The following is a 19,890-nucleotide window of genomic DNA, read 5'->3' as shown; positions in this document are numbered from 1 at the left end:
GTCCCCTAAGCTGGGTGTGCCCCCTTTGCCAACATAATTGGCAGGGATAATGTGTGTGTAATGATGACAATGTATCGTTAAACATGGATTGCCCACTTTGCTGTCCGGATACAGTGAAATGCGGTATGCTGACGGTGTTTTACCTGATCATCAGAATGCCTGGTCACAGGTGTTGCCATAGCACCTGAAATGTGTGACTAAGGGCACATGTACGAAGATCAGGTTTTGTGAGTCGCACATTGAGAGACTTTAGCAACTCACAATTTGCAAGTAGGATAACCTGTTGTACAACACTGTCAATGACACTGTTTGCAGTTCACAAATGGGGTAGCAAATGACTGACCTCATCAATATTCATGAAGTAGGTCTCATTTTGCAAACCCCTGGGGAATGGCAGCACTTACAGGGATGGTGGCCTGCTGGGCTCAGCAGACCACCATGTCTGTGACTGCTTTCAAATGAAGCTGTATTTTCTATTCTTAAATGCAGCCTTATTTCATTAAGGGTGAACAGAAAGCATGTCAAAAACAAATAATGTAACTTTTGTTTTTCTTTTTTTAAACAGACAGTGCCTGCTCCGAACCCATGTTTTTGCATGCATTCACAAAGGGAAAGGGGTCCCATTGGGACCCCCTTTCCTTTTGAGAGTGGATTAGCACCACTAGCATTCGCGGTCACCAAACAATCATACATCGGACTTCGAATTGCAAATCGGAAGGGAACGCCCCTTCCGATATGCCACTAGCAAACCCTGTTTTGTGATTCGGCAATGGAATTGCAAAATGGCAAAATTAGGTACGTGCATTGGAATAGACATTTTTTCTTGACGTAAACGCACAAATTCAGAAAACTAGGCCGTTTGTGACAATGCATAATAGCTTCGTACATGTGGCCCTAAGTGATAGTCGTACGTGACTCAACAAACCTCAGGCCTGCATTGTTAACATGTATAGACATGTGGACTCCATCTCACTACTGGGACACTAGCACTTTGTTCTGCTTGCATTCAATCTGGCCACAAATGTTGCATGCAGCACGTCAACACATGTGCTACTGTCACTATTGTACACATTTGTCAATGTGATAATCACCAACAGGGCCACGATCACCACAACCTGGTGGTTCAGCAGATTCTGCTCTCTGGTCAGCAGGTCAGCCCAGCGATGTTTTAGCTGGTGCTCATTCCTTCTTGTATATTAGACCCTCTTGAGGTGGTAGAGCACCTTGCCCAACCACAGCGGCCTCGCCTCTGTGTGATAACCCTGTACCACCTGCCCACCCATTTCCAGCATCAAGGGTAGGAAGTGGCACACCAGCCACACAAAGCCCCCAAGCTCCTCCTCCCCCATGCTTGTCAGCCTCGCCCTTCCCGATATGTCCCTGAACAACAAATCCCAACAGAAAATGTAGAAAAAAGAGGGAAAGAAATGGAAATAAAGGAAACTTACAGCCCAAACCTAAGAACCCCAACTAATCTCACCCCATACAGACACCCGACAGTACAAATAAAATAGGAAAGACACTAAACTACACAAAATCTCATACACAGGTACAATAAACAAACAGAATTCACAAAAGATACAACGAGAGACACCACAAGATACAATAAACGCAATCGAGACACAAGCAACACCGAGACACAGCCATACAGTCAAGAAATAGTAAAGACTGTAAAGTGAAAGTGAAAGTAGACCCACTGTACCATGCCTGTAAACAGGATTTCCTATTACATCACTTCCCGTCCCCTTTGCGATTTGTTTTCCATCATGCGTGTATTTTTTGATGCATACAATGTTTGCGTGAATATTTTCAATGCATTACCTACATGTGCGGCAAAATACCAGGCATTACCTGTATACTTCAATTTCAATGGATATCTGCATGCGTGTGGTGCGCGGGTGGAATTCACGCTATGAGCCCATGTATGGTTAGTTTGCATATGCAGGATTTTTTGACGCATTTGCATCAACATTTTTGACTCTATCTGTAATTGCGTGATTTTCTAATATTTAACATGGATGCACCCTTTATCAACATGAAGATAGGATGGTACGGACTGCAGTGTGTAATATATTGTTTGGCCACATGTGGTAGAGCATGCAACTTTGTGTTTTGTGTGTGTGAATGATAGGTAACAGCGATGTGTGTGTATCTGAAGGAACGGCATACAATACTGTGGATGTCATGCAAATGTATGAATGTGTTTCAAATGTGAATCTACATTTGAGGGCAATCAGTGATCTACAACAGTCATGGTATGTGTTTGTAACCTGTGGTGACTCGTGATGTGTGTAGTTGTTTGACTTATGGGACATTACATTTCACACGAGAAATGAAAGCTCAGGTATCATTGAGGATGGCTGATGAGTGCTATGTAGGATATGTCACCCCTCATATGTCATTAATTGTTGGTTACGACTTCATGGTGGCTTGTGTGTGGACTACACAAAGGTCTAACATGTGTACGTGTTTGGTACGTACTGTGTTTGAGACACTGTGCCTTAATTCCACCCATAAAATGTTTGGTACACGTCACTTTGACTCATTACAATTACCTAAGCTACTTGTGTTGCTGTGGTGGACCTACTGCTCTGGATGCATGTGTTCACATATTTTCAGATGTGCATTCCACGGAAGTGTCCAGTTCAAGGGTGTAGGCATATGTACCCTGTGTCAGGATTGAGCTCCATGGTGTCACAGTTTTGGGCGGGTCTAGTCAGGGCTCTGTTAGGGGTACCCCTTGCGTTCACAGAGTATCTCGCAAGGAGGTAGTGTACCAAAGCAGAAGAGCAGCTAAAGGTATACAATGGGAAAGGGCAGCTTATGGTAAGGCTGAGAAAACAAGAAAGTGAAGGAAGAGCAATCTTGGTGTGAACAAATATGGAACGGGTCTGTAATGGACAAACACGCGGGGTTATCACTGAGGTTGTACATTGGGTAGGGCTTAGAACTTCCTACAGCAACAGGGAATGTCAATGCATCTGTGCATATTACTCTTACTGATAGTCACTACCAAGCCCCATAGAAAGGAGGTAGCAGAAGTGATTCTGTCTCTGGACCCTTAGGGCATCAACAAGGCTTGTACTTACATACACAAGACTACCCCTTGTGTGTCCAGCTGGAGACACAGTGGCAATTCCTGGAAAACAGCCCTAGCACACTGTCACTGTTAGGCACTAAACACTACATGCAACACTAGACAAACAATGGGGGCTGGATTTGCCTCATGGAAACCAGGTGCCAACCCAAGTACAGAGGAAAACACTTCTACACAGGTGAGCACTGATAATACACTTACCAGACACAATATCCCAAGATCAGGAAAAAGAAGGAACAAGCTAGGAGGCAAAGCCAGTAACAGGGAACAGGCTCAGGCTGATGCAAAGGCAGGACTTGGGCTGGTGAACATAAAGCAGGCTCTGGCTGAAACAAACAGGAACAAGGCTGAGAAACAGGGAGGAGACTCGGACGGGAACAAGCAGGAACAGGACTGGGAAAACAGAGAGCAGGTTCAGGCTGAATCAGGACTGTAACACAATCCAACAAGGGGTCTGGAACACAAAGGATTCGTACTCCAATGCACAATGAGGAGCTTCAGGGAATGGTAGCTTATAAGCAGTTCCAGGTAGCAGCAAGGCCAGGGCAGAGTCACATGGCTGGGCTGCACAAGAGAGGACACAGGTGTGCGTAGCTTCAGTCTCTCAAAAGCCCTGGAGAAGAGAATCCAGTCTAAAGGGACAACCAGACGTTTCCCATAGGAAGCAATGAAAAGAAGATTACAGGTCTTACCGACTACCAGGCAGTGCATTATGGGACCTGAAACCATGGAAGCTAATGTAGTTCTTCTATAGCCTGCTATATGGAAAAGGGAAGCAAACAGGAGTCAGAAAGGGACCCTGGGTGAGTGTTAATGATGAATCCCAGGGTACATATTGTCTGTTTACAGCACCCCCTAGAGATGGGAAGGCAGAGAAGTAACACATGGCAGTGGCAGGACTGATTTCCAGGGATGAACTGCGCAGGACATGTGTTGTGAACAATGCTTGTCATACCTGGGACACTCATGCTATCAATTTTCACAAATGATGCCCCCCTTGTCACAAAAGCTCCTTGCAGAGATTGCAAGTGACACACTTACTAATGTCAGGGGTCTGTTCATACATTCCTGTTTCCACTGATATTTCACATCCACTGCCTCATCTATGGGGTGCTTATTTAACTTATGATTGGAGATGTCAGAGTTGTGTGTCAGGTGCTACAGTAGACCATGTTGGCAACGTGGATGTGAGTTATATGCTGTGGTCCATTGATTTTGCCCTTCATATGTGAAATTCAAGAGATGAGTAGTTTCTATATGTGTGTGATGTTTGCTTTACAATCATGCGCATCACATGTGATGTTGCATCAGAAGTAGTCAGATTTGTCTTTGTAACATGCTCCCTGAGTTCATACTCACATTCCTAAGGAACATGTGATGGAGAATGAAGAAACCAGAGCAGGATTGTGTGATCAAGTAAGGTGTTTATTTACATATCTTAACAAGGTGAGTACAGTGACTATTACGTGAAAATGTTGTGTACAATTTGCTGTCTGCGGCGCATTCCTGCAGCTGTGTTCTGCTGTTACCCCTCATTTTCCCTGCCACCATTCTCCTCCTCCTCCTCAGGCAGTTCATGTTGGCTCATATAATAGGATGTTCCTCCTCACACAAATGTTATGCTATGTTATGTTACAGAATTTGTAAAGCGCATGGCTACCCTAGGGCTTATCAGCGCTAACGGGCCGAACCTAAACTAAGCATAGAGGACAGTCCATTCTAAAATAACAAGTTTTAAGTGCCTTACAAAAGTTGTATTCCTGGCTTATGAGTCGAAGTCTGAGGGGAAGGGAATTCCGCAGCTTTTCTCCCCGATATGCCATAGTGGCACCACCCCATCTAGCTTTTTTAACTCTAGGTAGGGTGGCCAAAGCTGTTGAGACCGATCTAAGATCTCTGGTAGGCTTGTAAAAAATGTTGTGCAGGATAGGACACGGTCAGTATAATTTTACACACAATGTGTGGGGCATATAGGAGGCTGCCTCCTGTGATGTCCAGGCACCTGAATCTGTACTGCAGGATGCCAAAAGTATTTTCCACAATGGTGCATGTCCTCAGTTGTGCCTCATTGTAGGTACGCTATGCTGCTGTGCTTGGGTTGGGGAATGTGGTCATGATCCATGGCTGTATCCCGTAACCCTGATTCGCTGCAAAAGATAATAGGTATGAGTATTTTGTTAGTGCTTGCAACAGGAATGTCATGTAGCATGGCAGTTGATATCTTGTGTCGTCTGTGACTCATATGTGTTTGTGTTATTGTGTAAGATCCTGGGCTTCTGTGAGGTTTTATCTGCACTGGGTTGTTTGATATGACAACTTGTGTTTGGCTCATTGACCTGGGATCTATGATTTTTTTCCAAACTGTCAGTATGTATGTACCATGCGTTGTGTAGTGTCCAACACGTGTTAGTGTGCTTTCACTGGAGGGGACATGATACATCCACACACCCAATGGATTCAGATGTGGCGGTCACATGGTTGCACTACATGGCCTGGATATCCCATCCATTCAAACATATGTTATTGCAGATGAAATGCAACAGTGAGGTCCTTTGATTTGGGTAGGTGACAATGCACAACACATCTCCATAAGTTGGCAGCACTGGGCTGGTCAGTATTGACAATGCACAATTGTCCCATGTGTGACTTGTTTCTAGGCAAGCCTTTGTTGTTCCCTCTGCTAGTAGCTTGTGTGCAACTGTGCACCTACACTACCGAACTTTCTCCAGGGAACCTGGCTAACTGCCTTGTGAAGGTGGATGTATCTGTGCAGGAAGGGCCATCTCCCTGTACACATACTATTTTGATGGCCAACTGGCTCCCTCAGTGTGTGCAGCAGTGCGCAGTTTGCATTAGTGCCACATCAATATGTGTTTATAGCACAGTCCACTTCCTTATTGCAACCTGGAAACAGCACCCCAGGTGTAATGTATGATGTTGGGACTGCCTCAGTATTTCCCTGACACCTACATGTGAGTCTGCATCATCATGCTATATGTCTCATGGTATTAGACCTGCTGCAACACACACTGCACACCCCTTCCACGCAACATGCTGTTTGGGAGGGTGGCCAATTGACTATGTGGCCTAATGTAATTGTAAATGGTTCATCTTCCAAGTTGTATTTTCAGTGCAGGCAATGTCTTTGTCACTGTGGGCTTTGGCATTGGTCCCTTGTTGCTCTGGAGCGGCAGCTAGTGTGTGTGGCAGCCGTCATTTGTCCATAGGTGTGTATCCCATTGTGTCAGGGTGTACAACATAACTACCAGTGTCACACCTTAGTGTCAGCCTGCCCACAGGTCAATGAAGTGGTGTATGTTTTGTGTGTCTTACAGGGTTGCTGTGCTGTGTGTATATTGGTAAGTTTAGTGACTTACCGACAAGAAAGCCATTGCCATACTCTCTGTCCTGGAAGAGCTAATTGATCCTGCTGTGGCAGAATATGAAAGAATCATGGACACTCCCAGGATACCTGGCCAAGATGTTGGTGAACAATCCCTGGTGGTCAACTATGGCCTGCACATTGATGGAATGTGTGTGCTTTCTGTTCCTGATTAGGTGCTTTGTTGTCGCAGGTGGGATGATCCGGACATGGGTGCAGTCAATTGCACTGAGCACCTGCGGGAAGCCATGGATTTGATAGAAGCCCTGTTTTATCTCCTGCCGCTTCTGCTGGGTGTTGGGGAAGCTGATAGGGTGGGGTGTGAGGGAGATTATGGCATCTAACACCTTGGGCAGGAAGGCCGAGAATGAGGGCTGTGATACCCCTGCGACCAGGGCACCCGTTGTCTGGTCACTGGTGGTATGTTGTGTGGTGTCTGCATGTTAGCTGTTAGTTGTGGCTCCTTATGGCACAGCAGCTGCTGTATGGCTTGCAAGTTGAGTCGATAACTCTGGATGATGTCCTGTTCCCTGAGGCCATGGAGAATTGCCCTGTTCCTGAAAAGTCTGTCCTGCCTTCTGCGTTGCCTTTGTGGGCCACATTGGGGTGATTGTGGCTGCTGCCGTTGGTCCTGTGCCCAGCGTTGTCTTGCACGCTGCATCAGTAGCACCTCCATGTTGTGCTGTTGGCCTGTAATGTTGCTTGTGTGTGTTTTTCTTAGTAGTGGTCTGTGTGCCTCATTTTAATACCTTCCCTGGCCCAGGTGTAAACATTTGACACAAATCGGGTTTAGTGTCTTTTTTCAGGTCTGCCTCCCACCCTTGCGTCATATTTGCCTGGGTGGATAAATATGGCGCTATGGTGTTTGAGTCATTTTTTGGGACGGGAACACCTACCTTGCATCTCATTGATGCAAGGCATTTTCACACATCCTTAAAATGCCCTTAACTCCATTTTTTTTTATGCTAGACTGGTTGCAAATTTTTACCGGAGGTTCATAAATCATTTCTCCCAGACAGTGGCTCCAATCACTAAGCTACTAGGAAAGAAAGAAAAGTTTGTATGGTCCCCAGAAGCTGATCAAGCCTTCTCAACTTTGAAGGAAGCTTTCTCCACTGCCCCAGTCTTGACTCATCCTGATGCGAATCAACCTTTCACAGTGGAAGCTGATGCTTCAGATGTAGCAATAGGAGCCGTCTTATCACAATGAAATAAAGACACTGGTCAACTTCATCCTGTAGCTTATATGTCTCGGAAGTTGAACGAAGCCGAACAGAACTATGTCATTGCTGAAAAACAGCTTCTGGCGATTCGTGGCGCCTTTAAAGAATGGAGACATCCTTTGTTGGGTGCCAAATACACTGTTACAGTATATACTGATCATCGTAATCTTCAATTCATGAGTTCCGCCAGACTTTTGACCCCTCTGCAATTACGCTAGATGCTTTTTTTTGCCGAATTTGATTTTGTAGTAACCTTCCGGCCTGGTAAAGATAATCGCAAGGCTGACGCCTTGGCCCATCAAGAGTCTAACACGTTGCCTGCATTTCAAGCCTCCAGAGCTATCATTGCTCCTGACAAGGTTCTATGTATCATAAAAACTGAAGATTTCTTTGAAGAAATTCGCAACTCTTTTACTGTTGAAAAATGACAAACATGGGCCCAAGCAGATCCCAAAAGGTCAATTAAGCAAGGTTTACCCTTTCATGACGCTCGTTTGTTCGTACCCACTACCAAACTTCGCAAGAAAGTGTTTCATTGGTTGCATGTTATACCTACTGCAGGTCACCCAGGTACTCCTAAAACTCTTGAACTGATCCAACGCTATTTTTGGTGGCCTACCCTAACAAAAGATGTAAAAGCAATGGTAAACAACTGTGAAGTTTGTGCTCACATTAAAACAAGTCATTCAAAACCAAAAGGGTTGTTACATCCACTTCCAACCCCAAGTCGTCCATGGGAGCACATTTCTTTAGACTATGTTACCGGTCTGCCAGTGGTTCAACAGCATTCAGTAATTCTGGTGGTAGAAGATAGTCTCACGAAATATGGACATTTCATCGCCTGTAAAACATTGCCCACTTCTAGTGAATTGGCAACTATTTTACTGAACAGAGTGGTTCGTTAGCATGGACTGCCAAAGGTTATCCTCTCCGATCCGGGGTCACAATTTTCCTCCAATTTCTGGAAGACATGGTGTAAAACACTCCAAGTAACATCTATGCTATCTACTAGTCACCATCCTCAAACAGATGGTCAAACGGAGAGACTAAATCAGACTTTGAAACAATACCTACGTGCCTACGCTGAAAAGGCACTTCATTCTTGGACATCTATGCTCTGGTTAGCTGAGTTAGCTTACAATAACTCATTCCACACTTTTATTGGCGTTACACCCTTTTTTGGTTTATTTGGCTATCATCCTGACACCTTGCCCATCACAATTCCTCAAGAAAGTTCTCTTACTCCAGCTGTGTCAGAAACCATTCAGCATTTACATCAAACCCAGAAACTGATTCAACAGCATTTAGAAAAACCCAAACAAAAATATAAAAGGCATTATGACAAGAAACATTGTGAGGGACCGTAATATCAACCAGGTGACAAAGTGTGGCTTTCCACAAAACATATAGACTTCAAGAAGAAGCACATGTTTAACCCTAAATTCATAGGTCCTTATACTGTCCTTCAGCAAATCAATCCAGTGACCTATAAACTACAATTGCCCAGATCCTTACGGATTCATCCAGTGTTCCACACTTCCCTCTTGAAAAAGGCAGTCAAAAAGGTCCACCCTCATCCAGCTCCTTTTCTAGTACAAGGGGAAGAAGAATACGAAGTCAAGAAAGTGTTGGATTCTAAACTGAGAGGGCGTAATCTATGGTACTTAATCTCATGGAAAGGTTATGGTCCTGAAAGTAACTCATGGGTTTCCGCATCTGATGTTCATGCTCCAGTACTTGTGAGACGCTTTCATCATCTTAATCCAAGCAAACCAGGCCCTAGAGCGCGTCTGGGAGAGGGGAGTACTGTCAACACCAGAGCAGTATGTGCTATATTGGCGACAAAAATGCAAAAACCCAGCACTCTCAAAACAAAGTAATTTATGCATTGTGCTGATATGTTGTGGTTTAACCTTTTGCATTGCAGAGTTCAATCCTGAAAACTTATTTTTAATATGCTTACAAATACTGTTCCTTTGCAATGTATTGCTGCAGGTTTTCAGAGTGTGTTAGGGTGTGGCCCCTTTCCAGGGCCTTCCAGAGACTTTCCCTGCAACATGCCTGGGCGTGGTTCTGGGCAGGGCCAAGACTCTTTAAAAGAGAGCCAGCCCAACTCCCAGTGCTCACTATTCAGAGGTCCCGGTACAGAGCAGCAGCTTCTTCCTGAGCTCCTGTCCCAGCGCCCTATTTGGATCTTCCAGTCTTCTGCCCTAATCCTTCATTGGTGATCATTGTTCCAGGCGGTAAGACAGTGGTTGGACTGTCCCGACACCGTTATTGAGAATTTTCATATTCTTGGTTTAAATTCTTTAATGAGTAACAGATTACTTGCGCGCTACCATTTCTTGACATTTATATGGTAGTTTACAAATAGACAAGACGCGTGATTTATTTCATAAAGGTTTGACTTTGTTATTCATTGCGAGCTACCATTTCTTGACATTTACATGGTGGCTTAAGAATCGGCAAGACGCACGATTCGTTTTATGGTGTTTAAACATTGTTGTCCATTGCGCGCTACTATTTCTTGACATTTACAGGATGTTTTACGAATTGGCAAGACGCACAACTCGTTTCATGAGCATTTAACTTTGTTGTTCATTGCGTGCTACCATTTCTTTACATTTACATGGTGGCTTAAGAATCGGCAAAAAGAAGCGCGATTCGTTTTATTGTACTTTGATCTTGTTATTTATTGTGAGCTGTTATTCCTTGACATTTACATCGTGTTTTACGAATCGGCAAGACACGCGATTCGATTAATGATGATTTGACTTTGATATTCATTGCGTGCTACCATTTCTTGGTATTTTACATGGTAACACTCGAATTGGCAAGACGCACAATTCTCTCCTTGAGTTTAATTCATGTTGTTTATTGTATGCCACTATTCTAAGATATCTATTATGTAATATTCGAGTTGACAAGTTATGTGATTTGTTTCCTGAATCCATATTGTGTTATTCATGGTGCACAATCCTTTTATGGTGTTTACTATATATGTATATATATCTGCAATATGCACAATTTGTGTTTAAACATTTTAAGAGTACACAGAAGGCCAGAGTTTCTAGATGCAAAATTGTACGGTCCTAGTATACATTCTCAAAACAGGATTTATATGACTGGTTTAAAATTAGTCAGAAAGTTTTTTTCTGATTCTCATGGAAAGGAAAGTACTTGAATAAGAAAGTTTTCATTTAATTCATCTTGATTCCCCTACAGGTATCCGGCCATCTTGAAACTTAGGCCCTCATTCTGACCCTGGCGGTCGGTGATAAAGCGGCAGCCAAGCCGCCAACAGGCCGGCGGTCTAAAATATGCAATTCTGACCCTGGCGGGAACCGCCAACACAGCCTGCCAACTTAACACTCCGACCGCCACAGCGGTACAAACAAACAGCGCGGCGGTTCCCGCAAACAGCCCGGCGGCAGACAAAGTACCGCCCACCCTATTACGACCCACCAATCTGCCACCTTTTCCGGGGCGGGAGCACCGCCGATAAGAACACGGCGGAAACAGACTACGAACGGGAAAACGCTCACCTCTACGCACTCCACGCGAGATTCCGGCAGTATGGAGCCAGAGTTGCAGGTCATCCCCGCACTCCTATTCCTCCTCATATACCAGGAGCACGCCCGGCGGCGCGGAAGACATCGGTGAGTACGGCACCTACGACACAGGGGAGGGAAAAGATTACCGGCACACACCCACCCACCCACACCCACTACAACACACACATCAATGCATTCCCACAGATCACTGTCACAACCCACAAACCACCCCCCTCCGAAATAATGCAAAGACCAAAAGAAGAGATCATAAACGGGCAGATATATTGAAATATGTACACCATTAATCCCAATAAATAAATAAACTATGTACAAAATATATACAGCTACTAAATGTAGTCCAACCACTGTCCGTGGATCACAGGGGTCCTGTGCAAAGGGGCAAGGCCCAGTCCCACGACAAGAACTCCACGGAGAGAACACTGCAGGGGCATCAGAAAGAAAATAGGACAGGCACCTCAGGGGGAAGGGAAGGGGGGGCACCTCAGCCACTTGAGTACACGACGCCAGATCCACGAGGGGACTCCATGACCACTGGCCCATCCTGGGGAGAGCAAAGCCACAGTCCAAACAGTCCATACAGTGGGTGGCCTGCCCACTGGGCCATCCTGGGGAGAGCAAAGCCACAGTCCATACAGTCCATACAGTGGGTGGCCTGCCCACTGGGCCATCCTGGGGAGAGCAAAGCCACAGTCCAAACAGTCCATACAGTGGGTGGCCTGCCCACTGGGCCATCCTGGGGAGAGCAAAGCCACAGTCCATACAGTCCATACAGTGGGTGGCCTGCCCACTGGACCATCCTGGGGAGAGCAAAGCCACAGTCCATACAGTCCATACAGTGGGTGGCCTGCCCACTGGGCCATCCTGGGGAGAGCAAAGCCACAGTCCATACAGTCCATACAGTGGGTGGCCTGCCCACTGGGCCATCCTGGGGAGAGCAAAGCCACAGTCCAAACAGTCCATACAGTGGGTGGCCTGCCCACTGGGCCATCCTGGGGAGAGCAAAGCCACAGTCCAACCAGTCCATACAGTGGGTGGCCTGCCCACTGGGCCATCCTGGGGAGAGCAAAGCCACAGTCCATACAGTCCATACAGTGGGTGGCCTGCCCACTGGGCCATCCTGGGGAGAGCAAAGCCACAGTCCAAACAGTCCATACAGTGGGTGGCCTGCCCACTGGGCCATCCTGGGGAGAGCAAAGCCACAGTCCATACAGTCCATACAGTGGGTGGCCTGCCCACTGGGCCATCCTGGGGAGAGCAAAGCCACAGTCCATACAGTCCATAACAGACCCCACTGCCACTGGAGGAGGCAAGTTGGCCAGAGGACATCCTGCAGCCCTGCCCGAGATAGATCCTGCCCTGCCACGTCTGCCAAAGGGCCAGCGGTTCTTGCCCTGAAGGGCCCAGTTCAGCGGTTCTTGAGACGGCGGGGCCCAGTTCAGCGGTTCTTGAGACGGCGGGGCCCAGTTCAGCGCTCCTTGCCTTGAAGGGCCCAGTTCAGTGGTTCTTGAGACGGCGGGGCCCAGTTCAGCGCTTCTTGCCTTGAAGGGCCCAGTTCAGCGGTTCTTGAGACGGCGGGGCCCAGTTCAGCGGTTCTTGAGACGGCGGGGCCCAGTTCAGCGGTTCTTGAGACGGCGGGGCCCAGTTCAGCGGTTCTTGAGACGGCGGGGCCCAGTTCAGCGGTTCTTGCCTTGAAGGGCCCAGTTCAGCGGTTCTTGAGACGGCGGGGCCCAGTTCAGCGCTTCTTGCCTTGAAGGGCCCAGTTCAGCGGTTCTTGAGACGGCGGGGCCCAGTTCAGCGGTTCTTGAGACGGCGGGGCCCAGTTCAGCGGTTCTTGAGACGGCGGGGCCCAGTTCAGCGGTCCTTGCCTTGAAGGGCCCAGTTCAGCGGTTCTTGAGACGGCGGGGCCCAGTTCAGCGCTTCTTGCCTTGAAGGGCCCAGTTCAGCGGTTCTTGAGACGGCGGGGCCCAGTTCAGCGGTTCTTGCCTTGAAGGGCCCAGTTCAGCGGTTCTTGAGACGGCGGGGCCCAGTTCAGCGGTTCTTGAGACGGCGGGGCCCAGTTCAGCGGTTCTTGAGACGGCGGGGCCCAGTTCAGAGGTTCTTGCCTTGAAGGGCCCAGTTCAGCAGTTCTTGAGACGGCGGGGCCCAGTTCAGCGCTTCTTGCCTTGAAGGGCCCAGTTCAGCGGTTCTTGAGACGGCGGGGCCCAGTTCAGCGGTTCTTGAGACGGCGGGGCCCAGTTCAGCGGTTCTTGCCTTGAAGGGCCCAGTTCAGCGGTTCTTGAGACGGCGGGGCCCAGTTCAGCGGTTCTTGAGACGGCGGGGCCCAGTTCAGCGGTCCTTGCCTTGAAGGGCCCAGTTCAGCGGTTCTTGAGACGGCGGGGCCCAGTTCAGCGCTTCTTGCCTTGAAGGGCCCAGTTCAGCGGTTCTTGAGACGGCGGGGCCCAGTTCAGCGGTTCTTGAGACGGCGGGCCCCAGTTCAGCGGTTCTTGAGACGGCGGGGCCCAGTTCAGCGGTTCTTGCCTTGAAGGGCCCAGTTCAGCGGTTCTTGAGACGCCGGGGCCCAGTTCAGCGGTTCTTGAGACGGCGGGGCCCAGTTCAGCGCTCCTTGCCTTGAAGGGCCCAGTTCAGCGGTTCTTGAGACGGCGGGGCCCAGTTCAGCGCTTCTTGCCTTGAAGGGCCCAGTTCAGCGGTTCTTGAGACGGCGGGGCCCAGTTCAGCGGTTCTTGAGACGGCGGGGCCCAGTTCAGCGGTTCTTGAGACGGCGGGGCCCAGTTCAGCGGTTCTTGAGACGGCGGACGGTCTATGGCCAACTGCTAATTGCCTGGTGGTGCCCTCCTGGGCAGCGGGGATGGTGCTCCTTCACTGCCCACCTGGGCTGTGGGTGGTGGGGCCCTCCTGGCCAGCTGGGCTGGGTCCTCCCTGGGCAGCGGCTATGGGGGTGGTGGGCTCTCCCGGGGCAGCTGTGCCGGTTCCTCCCGGGGCAGCGGCTATGGGGGTTGTGGGCTCCTCCTGGGCAGCAGGCCTGCTGCCTGACCTCTCCAACTTGCTGCCCTTGCCCTCCTTAGTCGTCGGCCTGTGGCCCTTTCCTCCCTTTGGAGCTGTGGCTGGTGACTGTCTCTGGGTGGTGTCCGGGGGGGATGTAGAAGGCGGGCTCCTGCGGCGCCCCTTCCGCCTTTTGCTCCTCTTCCCAGGGGGTGGGCTGGCTGTCCCCTTGCTGCTGGGCGAAGATCCAGACATGCGGGCTGGCGGGCTCCAATACCCCTGCACCCTTGTCAAGGGGGCTGCAGGGCTGGTGGTGGCTGAGGTGCTCTTCTTACCCCGACGAGAAGGAGGGGGGGGCTCAGGGTCAGGAAAGAAGTTAGTAGTGGCGAGGAAGAGCTTCTTGGGACAATGGAGAGTGGTAGGTACAGTGGGAATGGGAGTGGAGGGAGAGGATGTGGTTGTGGTGAGTCACATTTGCTGTCTTTGGGTGCAGGTGCAGGAGGGATAGGCTGTCGTGAGGTGGATGGCTGTTGGGTGGGTGGGTGGCTGCGTTTGTGTGGTGTGGAAGAGGGGGTGACAGACACAGTGGGAGAGGACACAGGGGACGTGTAAATGGCAGTGGGGGTGGTGACTGCACGTGTGCGGACTGGAGTGGAGGGTGTGCTGGTGATGGAAACACTGGCTGATGGTGAGGTGAATGGAGGTGTGAGTGTAGACGTCACAGGGAGGGAGGAGGGAGACGAGGAGGTGGGGGTCACAGAGGTGGTAGTGACTGTTGGCATGTCTGCATCGGAATGTTGCGTGTGTGAATGTCTGCGTGATCTGTGGTGCTTATGTTTGGATGAGCTTCTCTTGGGTGTTGAGGTGTGTGCAGGCTGGTCTGATGGTGTGGGTGGGACAGGCAGAGGAACAGGAGACTGGGAGGAGGGAGTTAGTAGAGGCAGGCAGGAGACAGGGACAATGGCTGCCGTCAGTGCTGAGGCCAGAGCCTGGAACGATCGCTGATGGGCAGCCTGACCCGAATGAATGCCCTCCAGGTACGCATTGCTGCGATGAACCTCGCTCTCCACCCCCTGGATGGCATTCAAAAGGGTAGTCTGCCCAACAATGAGCGTTCGGAGGAGGTCAATGACCTCCTCACTGAGGGCAGCGGGGGTAACAGGGGCAGGGCCTGAGGTGCCTGGGGCGAAGGAGATGCCCGGCTTCCTGGCAGAGCGGGCACGGGGCGAACGCGGAGGGGCTGCTGGGAGGGCGGAGATGGTGCGCTGGGTGGCGGCTGTACCTGTAATGGCGGGGGGCACGGATGGTGCCACCCCCGCAAGGGAGCCTCCTTCCGAGGACGTGTCCGTGTCGCTGCAGGCTCCAGTCGTCCCCGTCGTGGAGCTCCCCTCGCCCTCCGTCTCACTGGTCCAGTCTGACTCTGTGGCATGGCCCTCCTGGGCCATGTGAGATGCAGCTCCCTCCTGCCCCGATGCCACTTCTCCTCCGCCTGATGATGCTGATGCACACAAGCACAGAAAGACAAACAAAAAGGGGGGGGGGGAGAGAGAAATAAAGGGATATTGAGTACATGGATCTCCGGTACAGTTAGCGGACATGACAGACACAGATGCCCCCTGCACTAAGTTGCGCACTTGGGGTACGCTACGCATTCCGTGGAACATGGCCTACACGCCTAGAGTTGACAACTGCACCCATGGATGACACGGCCCAGGGATGGCTGTACTGACAAACTACTGAGGGTGGTGGCTGGGGACACAGGGGCTTACGGGGGTGCCCAGCCTACAGATATCGCCCTGGCCTAGGGGGACCCCCAGCCCTCCTCCCCCACCCAGACACCTCCACTGCGCGACAACAGAGTAGATAATGCTTGTACTCACCCCCTTGTGTCTGCTGTGCTGCCCTCACGCGCCCATCCAATTCAGGGTAGGCCACCGCCAGGATCCGGAACATCAGGGGGCTCAGTTGACGGCAGGCACCCCGCCTACGTTGGGAGGCCATCCCCAGCAGAGACTCGGCGGTCTTCTTGGTCCCGCGGCGGATGTCCTCCCACCTCTTGCGGCAGTGGGTGCCCCGTCGATGGTGGACCCCCAGGGCCCGGACTTCCTTGGCGATGGCACGCCAAATCCCGATCTTCTCATGGGCGCGGACCTATGTGACACGTACAGGGAGGGAGAAATACCACGTTCAAGTTTCTCAGCATTTTCCTTTCCAGTGGCCCAACGCCCCCCATCCCCGCCAGGCCCCCCGCCATGCCCAACATGCCCCCCATCCCCGCCAGGCCCCCCGCCATGCCCAACATGCCCCCCATCCCCGCCATGCCCCCCGCCATGCACAACATGCCCCCCATCCCCGCCAGGCCCCCCGCCATGCCCAACATGCCCCCCATCCCCGCCATGCCACCCGCCATGCCCAACATGCCCCCCATCCCCGCCAGGCCCCCCGCCATGCCCCCCGCCATGCCCAACATGCCCCCCATCCCCGCCAGGCCCCCCGCCATGCCCCCCGCCATGCCCAACATGCCCCCCATCCCCGCCAGGCCCCCCGCCAGGCCCCCCGCCAGCCCCAACATGCCCCCCATCCCCGCCAGGCCCCCAAGCCAGCCAGTGGCCCCAAATCCATATTGAATTAAACTCACTTGTTGGTCTGGAGGACCGTAGAGTAGCGCATACTGGGGGAGGACCCCATCCACAAGTTTCTCCAACTCCTCTCCAGTGAAGGCAGGGGCCCTTTCCCCAGTCGCAGCAGCCATTGTCCCTTCCAGACCGAGGTCACAGCAACACTTGCAGTATAGGTCCTCTCCTGTGAAAGTTCAAGTCGCAAGTGGATAAGTAGATAGAAAATGGCGGTCACGTCCGCGGCGGTGCGTACCGCGGCGGTGCGTCCCGCCACCGCCGGCGCCCTTCGCCATTGGCTCCTGAAACCCATAGGCTTCAATGTTAACCAATGCGGCTTCGCGCCGCGGTCTTCGCCCGCCGCCCGCCGCGGTGTGCCACGCCAGCGCATTGACCTCACATCCCATTGTCACACTTCACAGGTCAGGCAGCCGCCATTTCCAGGGCCCACATGGCTCAATTTCAACTGCGTCACACAGGCCTAGGCCTTGCATAGCCACTCAGACACGCCATTCACTGCATAGAGAATCGTATACTGTGCTAGCTGTGAGTACGTACCTGTGGGTTGCCTGACTGTGTGCTCCATGTTGTCCTTCCTAGGCACCGTCCGCTGGGTTGGGCGAGGAGACGGATGAATCCTCCCGTGTACCGACCGCTGGTGGACCTGTCGACAATGGAAGAACGCCACATTATCCTGACCTACCGTCTTAACCGTGCCACTATCCATGAACTGTGTGCCCAGCTGGAGCCCGACCTGATGTCCCCCATCCGCCAACCCACAGGGATTCCCCCTCTGGTGCAGGTCATGTCAGTACTACATTTCTTGGCAAGTGGGTCATTTCAGACAACCGTGGGAATTGCTTCCGGGATGTCTCAGCCCATGTTTTCGAAGGTGTTATCCAGAGTGTTGTCTGCCCTGATGAAATCCGTGAGGAACTACATCATTTTCCCTGAGGTGGGCGAATTGGCTACAGTGAAGGGTGATTTCTACGCCCTTGGACATATTCCCAACGTAATTGGTGCCATTGATGGGACCCATGTGGCTTTGGTTCCCCCAAGAGACAGGGAGCAGGTGTACAGGAACAGAAAAAATTACCATTCAATGAACATCCAGGTGGTGTGTTTGGCTGACCAGTACATCTCGCATGTAAATGCCAAATTCCCAGGGTCAGTGCATGACGCCTACATCCTCAGGAATAGCAGCATCCCTTACGTGATGGAACAGCTACAGAGACACCGTGTATGGCTAGTGGGGGACTCTGGGTACCCCAACCTGTCGTGGCTACTGACCCCAGTAAGGAATCCCCGGACCAGGGCAGAGGAACGGTACAATGAGGCGTACTAGGAGGGTGATCGAACGCACCTTTGGCCTCCTAAAGGCCAGGTTTAGGTGCCTGCATATGACCGGTGGATCCCTAATGTACTCACCTAAGAAGGTGTGTCACATCATCGTGGCCTGCTGCATGCTTCACAACCTGGCTTTGCGCCGCCAGGTGCCTTTCCTGCAGGAGGATGGTCGAGACGGTGGTGTTGTGGCAGCGGTGGAACCTGAGGAGAGTGACGAGGAGGAAGACGACGGGGCTGAAACAGACAACAGGGACAGAATCATTGAACAGTACTTCCAATAGGACACAGGTAACATTTCAAAGATAATTTAGTAAATGTTAACTACTCTGCAGCATCTCTGCTGCCTGTCTATTTGCCCCAGTGTATGATGACTGAGTTTTGGCTTTTCCCTCCCTATTTCAGATCTGGGGTCCCCACTACGAGTCCTGTGCTTCGTTTCCCCATGGACTACAGCTTTGTGGCAGCTGTTTGTTGACTTCACCATGTACAAGGACATATTTGCACTGTCATGTCAATTACAATCTATTGAAATCCCAGCCAGACTCCTGATATTTTGGTGCAAAATAGGTGTTTATTGAAGTGCTCAAAATGGGATGGGTGGTTTCAAGTGGGTGGGGGCTATGGTGAAGGAATGTCCATGGCAGAGTCCAGAGTAACAGTCACACAGGTGCATTGTCCAGAGGCCTGTGGAGAGATGGAGCATGGGCAGTTCAAGGATGGACAGGGTGACAATGTGGGACAGTGGGATGACATCAGGTGGTATCCTTTGCTGGCGGGGGTCTTGACATCCTACTCTGTCTTCTTGCGAGATCTCAGGGCCCTCTTGCGGGGTGGTTCTTCTCCTGCAGGAGGTGGGGGTCTGGTGGGCTGCTGCTGTGCGGGGGCCTCCTGTCCACTAGCGCCGGCGGAGGTGGATGGCTGTTCTTGGTCCAGGCTAGTGGCAGGGGCCCTTGGGTGTTGTTCAGTGTCCGCCCTGCTGTTTACGAGGTCCTGCAGCAGCCCTACCATGGTAACCAGGGTGGTGTTGATGGCTCTGATGTCCTCCCTGTACCCCCGATAGTGTTCCTCCTGCAGCACCTGGATCTCCTGGAACCGGGCCAGTACCGTCGCCATCGTCTCCTGGGAGCGGTTGTATGCTCCCATGATGGTGGTGAGGACCTCGTGGAGAGTGGGTTCCCTGGGCCTCTCCTCCCCCCCCTGTCGCACAGCTGCCCGCCGAGTTGCCCTGTTTCCCTGGGCCTCTGCCCCCTGGCCGGTGTGCCCACTACCACTGCCCCCAGGTCCCTGTTGTTGTTGGGGTGGTGGGTTATCCTGGGTGCCCTGTAGTGGTAGACACACCGCAGATTGACGCGCCCTGGAGACAGAGGCATGGGCCCGCTGGGTGGGAGCTGTGCTGGTGTTCCCAGAGGGGTTAGGGTCTGTAGTGGCCTGTGCCTGTGTGAGGGGAACCGACTGTCCAGAGGTCCCCGATGGTCCGGGCTGGTCATCGGTGTCCAGATCGACAGAGCTGCTGTCATCGCTGACGGCCTCTTGGGTGGGGGGTGTGGATAATTCTGGCCCCTCCGCCGCGGTGTGTTGACGGTCGGGTCCTGCAGGGGTATAGAGGTATGGTTATAGTTTCAATGTGTGGCATATGGGTGTATCTGTGGGTTCTCGTGTCCCCAAGTGCTGG

The sequence above is a fragment of the Pleurodeles waltl genome, chromosome 1_2 (genome assembly GCF_031143425.1).
Source record: "Pleurodeles waltl isolate 20211129_DDA chromosome 1_2, aPleWal1.hap1.20221129, whole genome shotgun sequence".
Classification (NCBI taxonomy): domain Eukaryota; kingdom Metazoa; phylum Chordata; class Amphibia; order Caudata; family Salamandridae; genus Pleurodeles; species Pleurodeles waltl.
The sequence above is the reverse complement of the archived record's forward strand: the minus strand, read 5'-3'. Positions refer to the sequence as shown.